The following is a 6,097-nucleotide window of genomic DNA, read 5'->3' as shown; positions in this document are numbered from 1 at the left end:
GCAGGGAGAGTTGAGGGTTGGTGCTGCCCAAAGGCAAAAGTTAAGGTAATGGCCTCTGGGAGCCCCTCAACCAGCCCTGTGTATTCTCATTTATTTTGGAAACTTGAGTGTACCTTGTGTTCTTTTCTCCTCCAAGCACGCAAAGCTTCGGGGTGGACAGAGATTGTACATATGTGCATTGGGCTGGAGGGAGAGAAATGACCCTTCAAAATTGGGTTTTTCCAGTCAGCCTTTCATGAGAGTTGCAGAGTGACCATCTCTGGAACTCCAGTCACACAGCAGGAGCAGCTGCTGGGCCATCTCTGCGGGCTGTCTTCAGGGTCCTGCAGCCCTATGTGACACTGTCTCCGGGGTTGGACTGGCAGAGCTAGTGTCACTGATGCCTCCTCCCCTGTCCTGGGGAATAGCACCTGGGCCCGCTTGCCTCCTGCTTAGCCCCTGGCCTGGCTCTGATCCCGGCCGAGGACAGCTGAGGAAACTGTGGCAGTAGGTGGTGACTGCATTGGGTTGGGCCTCCCAGGCGCTGTGGTACTCCTTCTTGCTTAGCTGCACTTGGGTATTCGGGTGGAGAATAGCACAGAGAGGCTGCCCGGGAATGCTGTGAGGCTCTATGTTTGGGGCCCAACAGATACCTGCCTGGTGCCCCACAATGAAACTGACAATGAAGATAAACCATCAAGTGGCATAATGGTCAGTGTTACACGAGCAATGTCACATTTGCCTCTCAAATGGAAAACCGGTGAGGATTTTAAGCAGAAAACACATGCCCTGGTGGTCTGAGATGTGTCTGATGTTTGAGGAATGTAAAGAAAAAGGAAAGCCTTACAGCTCAGAGCAGAAGGTCCGCAGTCCTGCCCTGCATTCTTCAGGCTCAGAACAGAGGGCATGCCCAGTTTACAACTGTTCCCAAAGTGGCAAAAGCTCACAAGACAGAGCCTAGGGTAGGAGGTGGACTGAGGGAGAAGATCACTGGGGTTTGAAGGTGTCCCTTATGGGTCATGTGTTGGGCACTTAATAATACAACAGAGCTGGGAGGTGAAACCTTTAAGAGGGGATAGGTCATCAATGCTCTTAAAGATAGGACCTTTTAAGAGGCGGATAGCTCATCATGACAGAATACAAGGGTCTCAGAATAGGACTGGGGGGGGCATCTACTATCTAATTTTCTTCCATCCCTACCTCCATCTTTGAACATCCTCAGTCCTGTGCTTATGGCTTGTTCACGCAGGGGGATAGTGGGGTAGTTGCTCAGTAGTCACAGGTGTAGAGGAAGTCCCAAATCAACACAGCTCCAGTCCACACAGACGAGATCGTCATGACCTATCTTCACCAGCTGATGTGGTAGTAAGGTAGAGTCTGGCCTCTCCCTTCCCATTCTTAGTGTCAGAGCTCTAGGTTATAAATATAAGGAGACAGCTGCATGTTTCTCTAAGAAGGGGCTGTACATGAACTGCATAGAGGACTCCCAGAGTCAGAGGTGGGCTCTGCTACTCCAGAGTTGTTTATGGTGTCCAGGACAAGTTTCAGGGACTTTGAATTTCCCCTCACAGGTAGAGGGACTTGGTCTGGGCAGCTGGAACCTTAATTCTGGAACCTTAACCTAGGAGGTTGGTGAGTCCTTCTTTTCTGAGACTAAAACTTCAGGCAACAACAGCTTCAAGCAACAACATCTTGGGCACCTGGGGCTCATCATGGTTTAAGTATGAAGTGTCGACCTAAAGGGCTACATTGCTGAAAGCTCAGTCCCTAGCTGGTGCAGCTGTCTGGAGAGGTTCTGAAAGCTTTCAGAGGCCAGGGCAAGTTGGAGGATGTAGGTCATTGAAGGCAGGTCCTTGAGGGCTCTATCTTATTCCAGCTCCTCCCTCCTCTCCCTCTGCTTCCTGCCTGCTCTAGATGAGGTAAGCAGCCTTTGCCACGTGCTCCCACCCCTGTAATGTTCCATCTTGCCATGGGCCCAGAAACAACAAAGTCAAAGATGATGGGCAGAAGCCCCTGAGCTGAGTCAGAACAAATAATCCCTTTCCTTAAATGGTTCTCGAATATGTTTTAATCACAGTAATGAGCAGTTAATTATCACAAAGTTGATGTAACAGAATGCCAGAAACCAGGTGCTTTAACCAACAGTTTAAATCTCTATTACTTGCGTTTCTCCTCACTGTGAAATACCTGCTAAGGCAGGACAGATTGGTCTGGCTTACAGTTTGAGATGGTGAGGAAAGCCTGGGGCTGCAGCTTGTAGCACAACTTGCTCACATCTGTGTGGACCAGGAAGAAGACAGCCTGGCCAGGAACAAAGCTGGTCTATAACCCCAGCAAGCTACTTCCACCAGCGAGGCTCAATCTCCTGAAGATTCCACAACCAACTTCCTCTAGTGCAGCCCCACTTCCCAAAACAGCACCATTAGCTGGGGACCAAATGTTCAAACACGTGAGCCTCTAGAGGTCATTTCCCACTCAAATCATAACATTATCTCATGGTTCTGGAGTCTAGAAAATTCAAGATGAAGTTGCTGGCTGAACTGATTCCTGGCAAGGGTCTCTTCCACATGATGCTACCCTCTGACTGTATCTTTATGTGGTATACAGAGTTCATTGCTCCTCTGTCTCTTCTCATAAGGACACTCATTTGGTCCCTGAGTCCTGCTCCCCATGATCCAATTACCTTTCCATGACCCTATCTCCAAATACCACTACACTAGGGGTGAAGGGTTCATCATATGGGGCAGAGGTACTGGTACACAGAACAACTATTCAGCCCACATTGAGTGGTTTTCAGACAGAAATGGCAGATCTTCTAAAGACTTTTGAGAAAATGCAAGTTAAATTTCTTGGTGCTGATAGAAAAGGATGAAAAGACAGTTGACGAAATGTGTGGTCAGGCAGAGGCAAAGGAGACAAGACTACAGGCATGACCCAGCCAAGTTTTGTTTGGGGAAAAAACTGACAGTGTTAACAAACACCCTCAGGCTTCATGAACTGCCTGAGGGGCTTCCAGATTCCTGTGATTAGTCTGCATGGAGGAGAAAGGAGAGGCCATAGAAACCTGCAGGAAAGAGAATACTGCTTCTAGCTTGGGTCTTAGAGACAGGGAGAGGTTAGCAATGCTCCAAACAGGGTAAAGGTGGAGGAAGCTTCAACCCTTCCTCCAGCCCATATAGCCCAGGGCTCATTTTGTTTACTACTATTAACATTTCGATAGGATGGTATTAAAGGTGAGTTGCATTTATCCTGTGAAAGATTCTCTAGAGCCACAGGTCAGAGCCAGTTGCACCATCCATCACTGAGACCCAAAGTTCCACCACAATAATTTTCAGACCCATCCCCTCTGCTGCTGGTACCAGGAGATGGGTGACTGTGAAGTGGAGTAGACTCCCCCACCATGCGCGATACCAGGTTCCAAGCTGACACTTATTTTCAGTCTCCCAAGAACCAAGTTGCCCATGTGCTTCAACAGAACCCAAGAGAGCTAGGTTCCTGGTACACAGTGGGAACAGAAACCTCTAGGGTTGCCAGGGATTCCAGGGAGGTATGCATGTGAGACAAGTTGTCTCCCAACCTACGTCAGGCCTAGCAAAATAGCTGGCTTGTTGAGATGAATTCCCATCTACTCCCAGTAACTATCATCCTTAGTTACTTTTCTGCTGCTGCTGCTGCTGCTGTGATAAAATATGCTGACAAAGCAATTTAAGGAAGAAAGGTTTATTCTGGCTCCCAGTTCAAGGGTACAGTCTATGATGGCAGGGAAGTCAAAGTGGCAAGAGCTTAAGGCAGCTGGTCACAGCACAGCCACAATCAGGAACAGAGATCAATTAATGTTTATGCTTAGCTTTCTCCATTTTATACAGCCCAGAATCCCTGGCCAGGGGTATGGTCCCACCCATAGTCAGAAGGAGTCTTTCCATCTCAATTAACATAACACAGGAATGCCCACAGGCCCATCTCTAGGTGATTCTAGATGCTGTCAAGTTGACATTTCACTGTAACCCTCCTGCCATATTTCTGGCCACAGAGTCAAAACTATATCCAGTGATTTTGACTGCTTCAACCAGCCAGATAAGCAGAGCCAGCTTCCTACTGAACTGAATGGGGAACAGCACAGGAAATCAGACTCCAACAGCCTGAAAGGTATGGGGCGTGCGCACTCTCTGGGCGCACTCCCAGAATGGCACGGCAGATCCGCAGGCTCCCCCGCCCTGCGTCTGGAGGAAAGCTGGTCTGGTCCCGCGGGCTTTTCCCGGCGGCTCGGGTCCCGTGTCTCTGGAAGCTTCTCTGCTGCAGGAGCGTTGTCCTGCCGAAATCCTGTCCCTATTCCACCCGTGTACTTTTCCTCAGGATGCGAGGTCCACTGGCCACCTGGACCTCGCGGGAGAAGTACGAAGACATTGAAAGCTAGGATGTCCGTAAGTCGGTCACGAGGGAGTGCTGCCCCCCGGAGAGACTAGGTTGCAGGTAGTAAGGCACAGGACTCACGACTTGGCTTAGTCTGTGTTACAGCTTTATTGTCTCTGCTCTCAGTAATTCAGCAGCTCTGTGACCCAGCTCTCTGTGTCACAGCTTTCTGTGACCTAGCTCTCTGTGTCACAGCTTTCTGCGACCTAGCTCTCTGTGTATTAAGAGAAAACTAGGATACTTATACCATGGGGGTAGTGGTAAAAGCTTTGGCTGTTAGATGCTTTGTGAGGCATTCTGTTTACATATGGAAGTGGGTTTCTGCCAGACTGCTGTCTGCCTGGAGAAATCACACAGGAAGGCCAAAGGCCATGTTTATGTTATGGCATTTGTGACGGACACTTCAAAAGGAGAGACAGGAAAGATGCCAGGAAGACACCCTGCTATGAAAGGAGCCCTCAGCACATGATCCCGAGCTGCATGAGCTGTCCGGTTGTGAAGGGACTTCTACTTTGCATAACAGAGGTCTCCAACAGAAAGGTTTGCTCTCGACCCTGGTTTGAATATGCTTTGTCCCCTCCGAAACTCATGTTGCTATTAAATCCCCATTGTGAGGTAGGTGGAAACTCACCTGAACTATAATGTTAAGAGGTGAGGGCTTTGGATTAGAGAAAGTCATTATGGTGGAGCTCCTATGTTAGAACCCTAGTGGCTTTAAAATAAGAAAAAGGCATATACACCTACACACACACACACACACACCTCCCACATATCTTATTTTTCACCATTCTATGCTCTGAGAGGCCTCAGGACTCTGCCAGCAAGAAGGCTGTCACCCACCTCAGAACAGGGCAGTGATCCAACGAACCCCTTCATAACTTTCCCAGTCTGTGTTACTATGTTTTCAGTAACAGAAGCAGATCAAGACATGCTCCCTCCATAAATGCAAGAGAGGCTGTGAGAAATGGAAGTTATTCCAGATATTGCATTATAAGACCCCAGAACCCTCTAGAAACCCACAATTTAAGGACTCATATCAAATACCACTCAATTAATGGCATTAAATTGGGAACCTTTGGGGTGAGTGGCTTGGTTAACAGGCAGAAAGTTGGGAGGAGGTTAAATTTCAAAGTTCAGTGGATGCCACACTGGAAAGATTTATTCATTGGGCTAAGCAATGTGGACTTTTCTGGTGAGTATTGGGCAAACTAAAGCTATGTAGGGAGCAGGTGAATTAGAACCGGGATATGTGCTAGAAGCACATCTTACCTTTCCTACCAGGGCCTTTGTGCTCAACCAACCTTTCCTACCATGGCTGGGCACCCAGAGAGGGCTGGGAAGAATTTCATGAACTAATTAATGACCAACACAAATTCTATGGACACCCAAAGAGAAAGGATGTTAAATGTGATATGACTTTACAACCACCAATTAAAAACTCAATAATGAAGAACAAAATGTTATTCAGCTATTTCTCACAGCAGAAAAACCTCTTTGGAAGAAAGTTGTGCACGTGTGTGTGTGTGTGTGTGTGTGTGTGTGTGTGTGTGTTTAAAATACTTCTGATGAACCCAGAGATTGCACATGCGTTGCCTTATTGGCTCACATCCCTAGCCCTTAATTTGTCATACAATTAGCTCATTTATTTTTCAAAAGCTAACACCAAGACATCTTTCATTACTATTATTTGTGAGAGAGAGAGAGAAAG

Source organism: Nannospalax galili, unplaced genomic scaffold, assembly GCF_000622305.1.
Source record: "Nannospalax galili isolate Female #2095 unplaced genomic scaffold, S.galili_v1.0 scaffold678, whole genome shotgun sequence".
Classification (NCBI taxonomy): Eukaryota; Metazoa; Chordata; class Mammalia; order Rodentia; family Spalacidae; genus Nannospalax; species Nannospalax galili.
This window is presented reverse-complemented; position numbering follows the sequence as displayed.